The sequence below is a fragment of the Neofelis nebulosa genome, chromosome 5 (assembly GCF_028018385.1).
Source record: "Neofelis nebulosa isolate mNeoNeb1 chromosome 5, mNeoNeb1.pri, whole genome shotgun sequence".
Classification (NCBI taxonomy): domain Eukaryota; kingdom Metazoa; phylum Chordata; class Mammalia; order Carnivora; family Felidae; genus Neofelis; species Neofelis nebulosa.
In genome coordinates, this window is record NC_080786.1 from 151,437,176 (window position 1) to 151,450,201 (window position 13,026).

The following is a 13,026-nucleotide window of genomic DNA, read 5'->3' on the forward strand; positions in this document are numbered from 1 at the left end:
CTATTAGCTCAAGATTCTGCCTCAACCTGATCTTCCAGATTGATTTGACTGAAGACAAGGACACATTTCCCGAGACATTGCCATAAAATTTTGCAGGTTACCTAGAAGTTTAATTATGCAAGTTTCCTTCATCACCAGCAATAAAAATTTGACTCAAATCTAGTGTTACCGGTTGTAAATGCTTAAGTGTTCTGATAGAAGTGAAACTGGTGAATCAGGGTGGGGTGGGGAGCAGGGAGAAGACGAGCCAGTGGAGGAAGAAGTTGATTGTGTAAGTTGTGTAAGGAGAAGTGTGAGCTTGGGAAGAATCAAGGTAGGATCTTTCACCTCAGTAGGGACGTGCTTGGCTACTTCCTTCAAAAAAAATCAAGTCGAATGTGGATTTTAATTGCATTAGTGAGTCAATTTTGAGGAGCAGCAATCCAAAAGAACTTAAAAGAATATTTATTTTTGCGGGGGGGGGGGCAGGGAGGGGGGAGGAGAGAGGGAGGGTAGGGGCAGAGAGAATTCCAAGCAGGCTGTGCCCTGGGAGGAAGTGGGGCTCCAACCCAAGAACCCTGAGATCATGACCTGAGCAGAACCCAAGGGTCTGATGCTTAACTGACTGAACCACCCAGGTGCCCCCCAAGTGAACTTTTGACAACATGGAGAATCAGTCTGAAGTAAGCTATTTGCCTGACTACTTTTTAGCTAATTTATTTGAGGTTTAGTCTGATTTTTTTCAGGGCCTGGCTAATTTGAGTTGTTGCCTTATACCAATGTTCTGATAAGTGTAGGAGGGAAACGTTTGTTGTAAATCATTTAAAGCAAGTATCTTTCCTTGAGTCACATAGGATAGAGACCAGTACTTAATATGGGGCCTTTCTGTACGCCAACAAGATCATAGCTGTTGCTAATGTATTTGTGAACAGCTTAAAAAAACTGGAACACTATTATATGATGGGAAAATAAGCTTAGAAATCAATAAATTTGTGACTTGGTGTAAAATAACACCTATATCATCCTTTTTAGCGTAACGTTTTTAAGTGCCATTTTATTAGCATTGGTACAGAATATAATTTTTAGCCAGTGGCTGTCTACTGCTTACAATGTAGCCAGCACAGCATGGCTACTAGCATATCTAGAATTTAATGCCTGGGAAGCACACCTAGCGATATTTAGCCAGGCGGAAGGGGTATATAAAATAAAAACGCACGGAAGCCAGAATATTAATGAAGAGCGGTGGGCGAAAAGAATCGGGAAGCGGAGATGGTGCATCAAAGAGGAAAACAGGGAGTCGGGCAACCAGGATACAGTAATAGCTCAAGAGGATGAATGTTGGGGGCATTCCGATCCAGAAGGAAAGGCTGCACCCAGAAAGGTGGGGAGGGGTTTGGAATAGGTGGGAAAGCCTGGGAGAGCGTGCACAGCCTAAAAAAGTTTTTATGATGGCTCCGTGCATAATATCTGATCGTTGGCATTGGCTGCCGCAAAAATCGAGAGGCAGGATTTAATCAAGGTGTCAGCCGCAGGGGCATCCCTGATTCGGGCGAAGCGTCCGGAATTCCTGAGATGTCTGAAACGCGGAGGCGGCCTCTTCCCCACCCCCGCCGCGGCCTCCGTGGGCATTTTCCGGCGAGGGGGGCACGCGAACCCTTCGAAGAACAGTTGAAAGGCGCGGCCGTGCGCACCCGGGCCGCCCTCCCGCGGCCGGCGCGCTCCCCGGGGATGAAGGTGAGAGCCCCGGGCCCGGGCGCCAGGGGGTGGGCTTCCCGGGTCCCCGCGCGGCCGCAGAGCCCGGCCCCCTCCCCCTCGGCGCGGGCGGGGCTGCGGGCGCACGACGCGGAAGCGCGGGGTTCCGGGGGCGGCGGCGCGGAGGCCGCGCGCGCTCCCCGGGCCGCAGTCGGCGCGGGCGCGGGCGCGGGGCGGGGCGCGGCCAGGAGGCCGGGGAGGCGGCGGGCGCTCGCGCACAGGCCGGGCCGCCGCCTCGCCCCCCTTCGCTTCCCTTCCCTCCCTCGGCCCGGCCGTCCCCCTCCTCTCCCCTCCCCCGAGCGAATCACGCGCCCTCCTCTGACACTCGTAGCGGGCCCGAGCTCCGAATTTATCCTTCACGTGACCTGAGGGGGTTGGGTGGTTGGTTGGGGACATAGGGGGAGAGGGAAAGGAGGGAACGGAATCTGCCGTTGCCCGAGCAACAGGCCCCGCCCGCCGGCTTGGGGCCGGGGGGCGGGAGGAGGACGTCAGCACGTCAGCCGGGGTTTTGCGTTTTGATTGACAGTTGCTATAGCGACCGGGTCGGTCCGTCGCCATTTTGTTGGTTGGTTTTTTTTTAAACCCTTTCGCTTCCCGCCCGAATAATAATAAAAAGCCCCATTGGAGTGAGGCGGGGGTGGCGGCGGCAAGAGCGGCGGGGGGATTCGGGGAGACTGCTGCCGTCGCTGCTGCTGATCGCGGCCCAGGTCGGGCTCTGGGAGCGGACACCTCGAGCGGGGGGTGCGGGCGCCGCCGCCGCCGCCGCCGCTTCTGCTGCTGCTGTTCCTGCTGCTGCTGTTGGTGCCGCTGCCGCCGCCGGCGAGCGGGCGGGACCGGTGTGAGTGTGAGTGTGTGTGAGTGAGCGTGTGCGAGGGCGAGTGTGCGTGCGTGTGTGTGTGTGTGAGTGTGTGTGTGTGTCTGTCTGTCTGTGCGGGGACTCGGGGGCGGGCGGTTCGGGCTCTCCTGGCGGAGGAGCCGCCGCCGCCGCCGCCGCCGCCGCTCGGGCCCCGGCGCTTCTCGCTGCGCAGGTTTGGAGCGCGCGCCATTTTGTGAGATTTACAAAATCCTCCTCGGGAAGAAGCCGCCGGGAGCGGCCGCGACTCGGCGCCCGGCCTCGCCGCCGCCGCCCTCCGCGCCGCGCCGGACCGCGCGGCCCCGCCGCCGGGAGTCGGGGTCCGGGGACTGCGGTATTTGCCGGGGAGGGGGCTGTCGCCTCCCCGGCCCCGGGCGCCGCTGGAACCGCGGAGCCGGAGAGAGACTGAGAAGGCTGCGGCTCGGCCGCGGAGCCGGGAGCGCCGGGGGCGGAGAGAAGCGGCCGGGGCGGCGCTGGCTGCGGAGGCCGCGGCGGGAGCGCAGCGGCGGGAGCCCGAGGCTGAGACTCACCGGAGGGAGCGGCGCGAGCGCCCCGCCATCGTCCCGGTGAGTGTCCGGCCCGGCCGCGGCCCCGCCCGGCCCGGCGCCCGGCTCCCCCCGCGGCCTGCAGCCGGGCCCGCGCCGAGGCCGGCCGGGCGGAGGGAGGGACCTGCCATTTTAGGAGGAGGCGCCGCGGCCCGGGGCCGGCCGCCGGGGGAGGGAGCCCGACAGGCCCGGTCCCGGAGGAGAGGCGGGTGCGAGCGGAGGGAAAGTTGCGGAGGGTGGGAGCAGGGGCCACGGCCTCCCGAGAGCCGGGGCCTGGGGGCCGGAGAAAGCGCCAGACCTTCACTGGTCGCCCGAGCAGAGGGGAGGAGGTTGTCGTCGTCTTCTTCTTCTTCTTCTTCTCTTCTTCCTCCTCCTCCTCCTCCTCCTCCTCCTCCTCCTCCTCCTCCTCCTCCTCCTCCTCCTCTTCCTCCTCATCCTCTTCCCCCAGCTCCTCCCTCGTCCCTCCTCTCGGTCCCCACCAGTGTGGGATCCGCCGGGGTTCTCCGCAAGGACAATGCACGGGTTAAGAAAATGGGGCTGGCTGCTGGGCGAGGCGCCGGGGAAGGTCGGGAGCCGGGTCCCTCAGCGGCCCTTGGGGTGTGTGCCGGAGCGAGGGCACTCGGCGTGCTCCGAAGTTGTGCAGTGAGTGCAAGTGATCCCGGCTACTCGAGGTGGAGTAATGACCTGTTTAGCAGCCGGAGGAGTTGGTGGTTGAGAATGCGTAAATTATAATTGATACCTGGCTATTGCAACAAAACTTCACAAGTCTATTTACAGGTACAAACCCGCTCTCGTTTGGATCCACCAAAGCTGCCGAATTTCTTAACACCTCTCGAAAAGCCCCTCCCTAGTCTGAAATAGTTAAAAATGGCAAAATTAGTGAGCGATTCCGACTAATGGGCTCTGCTTTTCGTCCAGCACTAGATTATATGGTCCTCGTAATCTAGGTGCAGGACTTGAATGCCAACACCGTTTGGTTTTTGAATTCCGCCCAAGTTGTTAGAAAATACACCGTATGGCATTGTTTTCACACGCATTTTTTAAAGATTAGGACGAAGGGTACCAGGCAGTATTGTCGGGGTTTTACATGTATGAACTTGCTTTTCCTACCGGTAGGAACTGTTAACCCATTTCACAGATGAGGAAACTGAGCTGTGACTCATCCAAGGTCATACAGCTGGGACTCCAGGAGCCAGGAGTCTGTAGCCAGCCTGGGCTCATAATCACTAGGTTATAACCGATTATTATTATAAACACTGGCAAATTTTGGAGCGATCTGTGAATAATGACTCAGGGTTCTAACCCAGAGATTGTGCCCCTGACAGTGTTGAGCATGGAATTAACTTTGTCTTTGCGGAAGTGGAAAGATTGAAAGGAGACCCTCATAAAGAAACTTGTCAGATCTTCCCTCCACCCTTCCCCCCCCAGAAAAAAAAAAACAACTATGTAGGCAGTTCTTGAATGGAAGGAATTAAATATTTTTTGGTGCGTTTTGTTCTTCACACTTAATTTTAACTGTAGGCATCACTTAAGTATTGATGAGTCATGAGAAAGTTTTGTGTAAAGTTATTTTTAGGAATTTTTAAATCTTTGAATAGATTTCCTGTATGACCTCTTGTATCTTACATACACAAAATGTTTAAGAATGGATATATTTAGTTTGATTTGGGGGAGTTCTAATAATTCAGTGGAATTACCTTTAGGTTTTGTTTTCCTAAATTTGTCATGTCTTGATTGTTTAGTTACCTTGAGAGAAATAATTATCTTCAGACAGACTATAAATGTGAGACTAGAAGATAGTTTCAAAGAAACAGCAGTTAAGAGAAAAGTTTACTCGGTTACAGTTAAGATTTTTAATATACACATGACTTACACTTAAAGTACCCCAGTGCTTTTGGAAGATTTGTCTTGAAATAGCCCCGGTGCTTGTGTTGGCTGTCCAAATTCGTTTACACTTCCAACCTTATCAGAAAGTTAAGGACTCCTGTTAACATGTGTACCAAGTTCTGTTGTAAAACAGTATAAAAAGTTCATAAGAGGCATAAGCTCAGAAAGTCATTATTCTAGGGTCACCTCTGTGTAAGGTAGCAGGCACACTTTAAAATCTAAAAATGATTATGACTTGAAGGAATAGACTTGAATGAATGGATGGTCATTATTGGTAGGGGATGGGAAGTGGACCAAATGAGCTGGTGGGATCTTTGTTATAAGGAATTTGGGTATAAGATTCTTAAACATGTTTTAAAGACATTTTGGTGGGACTTATTAGAAACTTAAGAGATACACAGAATTACTGTGTGTTGGGATTCAAAAATTAACCCATTAGTCCAGTCTTTTAGGGGAACTGATGTTCAAAATAAATGAAAATACTCCATTTTAATGCAGTGTCTTGTTTGGGAATGTGTATAGTTAAAAAAAAAAAAAAAGATCCTTGGTTAGTATATTTTTACCTCCTAGAATATTGTCAGATGACTGTCCGGTGGGTTTCAGTTTATGGAGAGTTATTGTGTTGATGACTTAAAGATGGGGGGGGGGCGGTTAGGGAACTGGTATTTAAAGAATTTACATACATAGGTTTTTATAGTGCTGTGAATATTTATCTGCCAAAGCAAAGTCAAAGACAACTTACAACAGAAGTTATAGAAGGACCGTTGGCTTGCATTTTGTTTTGAAACTAATATGCAAAAAACGAATATGCTAATTTGTATCGAATTTTGGGTACTACTTGAAAACTTTTTTTTTTAAATAACAGCTTAGTTACTTAGATTACTAGGGATGTTTTTACATGTGTGTTTATGGTTGGTAAGTATCTAGTTTGGGGAAGAAAATTTGGATAGAAGTAACTTTATTATGAGTGCAAAGGGAATTGCTTAGTAAAAGTAAGTTTAATAGGAGTTTTCATTTTTGACTTTCTTTGTATTTGTGATAAAGGTGTCAATCTTTTTGCTTCAGAATTAGCTTCTCTCTCACTTCAAAGAACTTTCACATTTCCTACGCCCACGCCCCCAAGCAATTTCTCTCATTGCCCCAAGAAAAAAAATGAAACATTTGAACCCAGCAAAATGCAGAAACTTCCAGGAAGAGTCTTTATAAAGAACTTAGCACTTACACAGAATTTTATTGCTCTTACAATTTTGTTGTATTCCTTATCAGTAATTCCAGCTATGAGCTAAGAATCTCTACTTATTCTGTTGAGTGTTTTGGTAGGTATACCTGTTTTCTATTTACAAGTAAAAATACTACTTGAAGTTATCAAACACGGTCACCTGAAACTTGGTGCTAACACAGTTGGCCTTGTCAAGGTATTGTGGGACTTGAGTATACACGGTGATTATGCCTTTAAAAAATTTTTTTTTGAACATTTATTTATTTTTGGGAGACAGAGACAAAACGTGAGTGGGTCGGGGGGCAACAGAGAGAGAGGGAGACACAGAATCTGAAGCAGGCTCCAGGCTCTGAGCTGTCAGCCCAGAGATGGACACAGGGCTCAAACTCATGAACTTTGAGATCGTGACCTGAGCTGAAGTCAGATGCCTAACTGAATGAGCCATCCAGGTACCCCTATGCCTTTTAAAAGACTTCTTACCGTGTATTATCTTCACCGCTGGTCAGTGTTTTGATGGCTAGAGAAATTGTGGTAATTCCTAACCACAGCTTATACAGTTTTTGAGTAAAAATTTGGGGAGGCTAAAGTTTTTGTTTAATTACTTGGAAAAGAATCATCAAATTATTTCAGGTTATCTAAAACTTCTCAGTTGCCCCTAAATGAATAAATTTTTTGAAATCTTGCCTGCAGTGTTAAGCTGGAGCTGTAAAGTTTATCGTTGATTATGTGAAAATGAAATGTTGGCTTCACAGGACAAAATAATTAATCAAAGATTCGTATTAGGTAATTAAAGACAAGTTGTGTTCCTAACTTAGTGGCTACAGGCAGCCTGAGTTTCATTTTTTAGTGTATGGAAACAACATGGTTTGGAAGTATTGCATTATATAGGCCAGCTAAACATTTTTCAGAAGTTAAGCTTTTGCTTTGAAATCCTTTCAGAATTGTATAACGAGTTAAAATTTTCTTTTGGAGATAATAACTTACAGTACGTTGAATGTCTAAAGTGATGTGGGTCCTGGTGGGCATACTTTGTGCTAATGTAGAACCATTTTTGGGATTTTTGACAGTTGATTTTTTCTACCAGAGCTACGCACCTCTGTTCTAGAAGGGGAGTTTTGTTTTATTTTATTTTGTTTTATTTTACTGTATTTTATTTTATTTTTACTTTATTAAAAATCTTTTTTAATTTTTTTTTTCTTTTTAACTTTTATTCAGGTTGTGAGAGACAGGGACAGAGCAGGAACAGGGGAGGGGCAGAGAGAGAGACACACACACACAGAATCCAAAGCAGGCCCCAGGCTCAGAGCTGTCAGCTCAGAGCCCGACGCAGGGCTCAAACTCACGAATGGTGAGATCATGACCTGAGCCTATGACCTGAGCTGAAGGCAGATGCTTAACTGACTGAGCCACCCAGGTGTCCCTTAAAAAATCTTTATAAATGTTTATTCACTTTTTGAGAAAGAGAGACATACAGAGCTGGGGTGGGGGGTGGGGGGCAGACAGAGAGGGAGACACAGAACCTGAAGCAGCCTCCAGGTGCTGAGCTGTCGGCACAGAGCCCAGTGCTGGGCTTGAACTCCCAAACTGAGATTAAGACCTGAGCTGAAGCGGATGCTTAACTGAGCCACCCAGGTGCCCCTAGAAGGAGATTTTGAAAAATTTATAGTACCATTAAAGTTTTGACAAGGTACTTACCTTTTGCTTGAGGGACATATGCTCATATGTAATAGTGCATGATAGCTTAAAATGTATTTTTACTTTAGAATTGTTATGAATTTTCTGTTCCCATAATTAAAATGCTTGTGTAAATCAGTGGGGAGGAGCTTAGGGATCTGGTTTAACATGGAACAAATCTGGTTTTCAACATCCCTTTTATTTTACATAACATCCCTGTTCATTAAGTAACCCTGTAATTTTTCTAAGTATATCAAATTTCCAACGACAAGAGTTGATTTTTCTTTTTTAAGTTTTATGGATATTTGTGGTTAGGGTTTGCATCTGACACCCGTCCAAAATGTGCATAATGTCTAGTTATAGATGGCCATTGGGACAGCGTGGTCCTGTGGACAGAGTACAGGCCTGTGAGATGGTGCTGGGCAGAGGCTCCAGAGTCAGGCAGATCCGGACTCTCAGCAGGTCCTGCCACTCACTGGCCGTGTGATTTTGCTAAGCATTGGTTTCTTCCTCTGTAACACGGGGTTTGTGATACTTCCCATAGGGCTCTTGTGAAGGTTGGGGCAACACATGCACATTTCTTAATAGCTTTCTCCTCTCTCTTCTCCCTCTTTTTCCTCCTCCATTCATACTCACGGTTATGGTCCCAGGATAAACGCTACTTCTTCAGAGAGGCTTTCCCCCAAACCCCAGTCTAGGTAGGGTTCTTTGGCTGTGCGTTCTTATAGGACTCTGCTTTTTTTTTTTTAATAGCTCTTATTGCAGATAGATGTACGATTATTCGTATATATTCACAGTTCTACTCATATAATGTCTGTCTCTTCTCTCCATTAGATGGTAACATCCACCTGGACAGGAATAGGTCTTCGATCACCCTTCCAGTACAGCAGAGGTAGCTAGACGTATATGTGTATAGAGGATGGAGTGAGGAACCTATCTGCCGAGTCCTGTCCTAGTACCACTCCATGATTGTGCAGTCTTGGGCAGAGTAGCTTCTCTGGGCTTGAGTGTTTTATATGCCACACGTGCACAGCACCAGCCGCCCTGCCCAGGAGTTTGAGACTGTGGAATGAGATACTGTAACGAGGTGCTTTGCAAAAGTGTAAAATGCCATTTAAACATAAGTTGGTACAGTAGCAATAATTTCAGTGGTGGGGTTACCCAAGAATTTATAATTAGAGTTTCAGCTTTACTGAATTAGTTAAGAAGTTATTAATATTTGTTATACACTTCAACTTTCTATATGCATTAATTAGAATACAGGATTGGGCCTTTGTTCTGATTAAATACAGTAGCTTAAACAAGAAGTTTATTTGTCTCTCCTGGAAGTAATTTTAAAGGCTAATGTGGTGGCTCCATGGTAGAGGGGACCTTGGTTCCTTCCCTGTGCTTAGGAAACCCCACTTTCTGTATGGTAGAAGACCGTTCCCCACCATATCCACCATCTAGGAACAGATGTGGGGAAAGCACATCTCCCTTTAAAGACAAACCTGGAAGTTGCATACGTGACTTTTTTTCACATCTGTTGGTCCAAACTTGGTCAGGTGGCTAGCTGCAAAGGAGGCTGGGATATGTGGTCTCTGGCAGGGTAGCTGTAGCTGGTTGGTTGAAAATCTGTTTCTACTGAAGAAGAGAAGGGGGGGGGGGGATTATGAGGCATTTCCTGTCACACCTTGAAATGTTTTAGAAGAAACATACAGAAATAAACCTTGAAAAGACAACTTACTGCACTAATTAATAAGACTTATTTTCCATATTTGGTCATCAATCTTTTGAACTGTGGTGTGCACAGATCACTATTTAGTATCTGCGATATACGCATATATGGTCAGATTAGAAAACATGTAGCTAAACTTTTAGTAGTGAAGGAATTTTGGCACGTTATGTTACTGACACTGTTTTCTAATAGAAACGTGGTTCTTTTTTTTTTTTTTTTTTTTTTTAATGTTTATTTATTTTTGATAGAGAGAGAGACAGAGCGTGAACAGGGGAGGGGCAGAGAGAGAGGGAGACACAGAATCCAAAGCAGGCTCCAGGCTCTGAGCTGTTAGTGCTGAGCCCAATGTGGGGCTCGAACTCACAGTCTGCGAGATCATGACCTGAGCCAAGGTCGGACGCTCAACCTACTGAGCCACCCAGGCGCCCCTAGAAACGTGGTTCTTGATTGCTGTGACTATATTTTATGTAACCAGTATTTGGAGTCTCAGCTTTTGAGTTTTATTTTCATAGTTTCCTAGTATGTATTCTTATGGTATATTTTCATACTCATACTCTCAGCAGACAATTCTGGAATAACACCTGTGTCTTGTCAGGTTTTCAGTAAATGTTTGAGCCCCTGAAGTTGCCAGGATGATAGCAGTGATGTTTAGAAATAAGTTTACTACCCAAGTATGTTCCTCTTAAGTTTCTGTGGGTTTGAACAAAGAGAGTCTAGGATTCCTTTGAACTAGAGAGTGTTATTATTTGATCTAGTGGAGACCCAAGAAACTAATGGTTCTCAGACAGGCTTCTGGAGAACTTCTCAGAGTTGTGAGAGTTCCCAAGCTCAGATACTTCTCTTTCTATAGGTTTGGGATGATGCTCTGGAATCAACTTTCTCTTTCTTTTCTTTTCTTTTCTTTTCTTTTCTTTTCTTTTCTTTTCTTTTCTTTTCTTTTCTTTTCTTTTCTTTTCTTTTCTTTTCTTTCTTTTGAATTTATTCTTAGAGTGAGTGTGCACGGGAGGGGCAGAGAGAGAGGGAGAGAGAATCCTAAACAGGTTCCGCACTGTCAGCGTGGAGCCAGATGCGGGGCTCGATCCCACGAACCGAACCGTGAGATCATGACCTGAGCCAAAATCGAGCCAAAATCAAGATTCAGAAGCTTAATGGACAGATACACCCAGGCGCCCCAGGAGTCTACTTTCTTAATTAGGACTCCAGGTAATCCTGTTACAGTAGAAACATTTTGAGAAACACTCATAGAGTTCATCTTCTTCATTTTGGGGAAGGAAATGGATGTAAAGAAGCTAAATGACTAACCACTGCCCCAGAATAGGCTGGTCTCCAGGGCTGGTGTATGTTTTCCCGACTCCTGGTTCTTTGTTCTTCATACAAACTCAAGAGAGGACGAAATACCAACTGCATTGGGATTTTATAGGGATATGGGTCGTTCTCAAATAGTTTTTTTATGTGTGAGCTCATTGGTAGTGAATGGTTGGATCACTTAATTGTCCTTTTAACAAATAGAGGTAGTCAGATGAATATTTAAAGGTGGGAAGTTGAGGTTTTGAATAAGGTGTTGTTACTCTCAGTGCTGTAGTGGACAGGGTCGTGGATGGGCAGCGTGAGGGGAGATGGTAGGTGGGTGCCTGCCAGGCACGAGGAGAAGGAACCAAGTAGGTCTTGTCCCCGTTCTTACTTTCTTTTTCAAAATCTGCAGTTCTCACTGTCAAATTCATTCTTTTAGATGAAGCGAAGAGCTGGATTCCCTAATTTAAGATGGAAATATTGCCAGAGGAATGTGCTTTATCTGTATATCAAGTTAACACTTTATTCTTATGAATTAGCTGGCTGTCATTTTAAAAATTGGAGATGAGCACCTGTACTAACGAGAGAGCTTTGTGGGAAGGGTGGGGGGAAGAACAGGGCACGTGTGCCCTTGCCGGAGGAGAATGAAGGGCATGTTTTTGAAAAGTGTCAGCTTGTGGTAAGTCCTGGAAAGGTTGATGGAGGCTTTTCTGGTGGCCAGAGGTTGGTGGTATTAGACTGACTGCTGGCCTCCTATCACTAAGAGTGTTGGTAATGAAACTGTGGATAATTTTGAGGAAGACCCACTTGATTGCTTGATTGGGAGTAGAAGGCTTTTTTTTAAATTAGTGTTCATCATCCCTTTTGAGCGGTCTTATACCATGTCAAACATATAGGAATCGTTCTGATGACCTAGGGAATTTTAGTTCCTAAAGATCACCAAGTAATAATGTCCTCATGATATAAAAAAAAAAAAAAAAAGAAAAAAAAGAAAAAAAAAAGTTCAAGCCCTATAGAATGGCGCCTTATCACCCTCCCACCCCCACCTCACGCTCCGTAGGTCATAGTTGTTGTTTTCCTACCAGAAATGTCCTGTGCATGTAGGTGCAACTGTATATATATGCATTAAACATTTATTATATGTGTGTGTTACAAAGCTGTATGTTCAGTGTGATCCTGTTATTTTTCAAAATTTAATATTTTTTAAGGAAATTCTACCTCCAGTGTGGGACTTGAACTCACGAATCCCAAGATCAAGAGTTGTGTACTCCACCGACTGAGCCAGCCAGGCACCCTTGATCCTATTTATTTTTTAAAGTGCACAGACATTGTGATGGATGTGTGTGTGTGTGTGTGTGTAGTGTCTGTGCAGTTAAGAGCAAATGGGATCGTGCCAGACACACAGATTTGCATCTTAAGTGTCTTGATCTCTTTGGGCCGTATTTCCCTATCGGCCATATGATATTTGCTTGTTGTTTTTAAATGGTTAGGGAGTATTCCGTGTTATGGATGTACCCCAATTTACTCAATCTCTATTAAAGAACATTTGAATTGTTCTTGTATTTTTGTTTTAAAGTGTACCAGTATACATCCTTGTGCATATAACTGTGTTCTCTAGAACACTAGCCCTAGATTACATATTTCAAAGGGAAATTACTGGTTCACCAAGTATATGCACATTTGAATATGTCTTGCGAAAGTGTCTTCTCAAAAGTAGCGCCAATTTCTACTTCACGAGCTGGGTCTGAGAGTTCAGTTTTCCAGATCTCACCAATACTGGCGTCGTCAGAATTTTATTTTATTTTTTTTTTAAATTTTTTCAACATTTTTTAATTTATTTTTGGGACAGAGAGAGACATAGCATGAACGGGGGAGGGGCAGAGAGAGAGGGAGACACAGAATCGGAAACAGGCTCCAGGCTCTGAGCCATCAGCCCAGAGCCTGACGCGGGGCTCGAACTCACGGACAGCGAGATCGTGACCTGGCTGAAGTCGGACGCTTAACCGACTGCGCCACCCAGGCGCCCCAAGAATTTTAAATCTTTGTCAGTTTAATAGGTGAGTAATGATGTTCAGTTGTTTGGATTTGCATTTCTTTAATTATGAGTGAG

At 46.0% G+C, this 13,026-nt stretch overlaps 1 protein-coding gene across 6 annotated transcripts in view; it reads left to right on the forward strand.

Moving 5' to 3' along the window:
- Positions 1-1,694: 1,694 nt before the first annotated feature.
- Positions 1,695-13,026, forward strand: part of DYRK1A (dual specificity tyrosine phosphorylation regulated kinase 1A) — a 150,460-nt gene continuing 139,128 nt past the window's right edge. For 4 of the 6 annotated variants that reach the window (XM_058731991.1, XM_058731986.1, XM_058731990.1 and 1 more), the window contains exon 1: positions 2,826-3,150. The gene's annotated coding sequence lies outside the window, so the exon portion shown is untranslated. Of the gene's footprint in view, positions 1,714-2,417; positions 2,439-2,825; positions 3,151-13,026 lie in introns of those variants that run through there. The other 2 variants (XM_058731989.1, XM_058731994.1) reach the window with 2 other exon arrangements.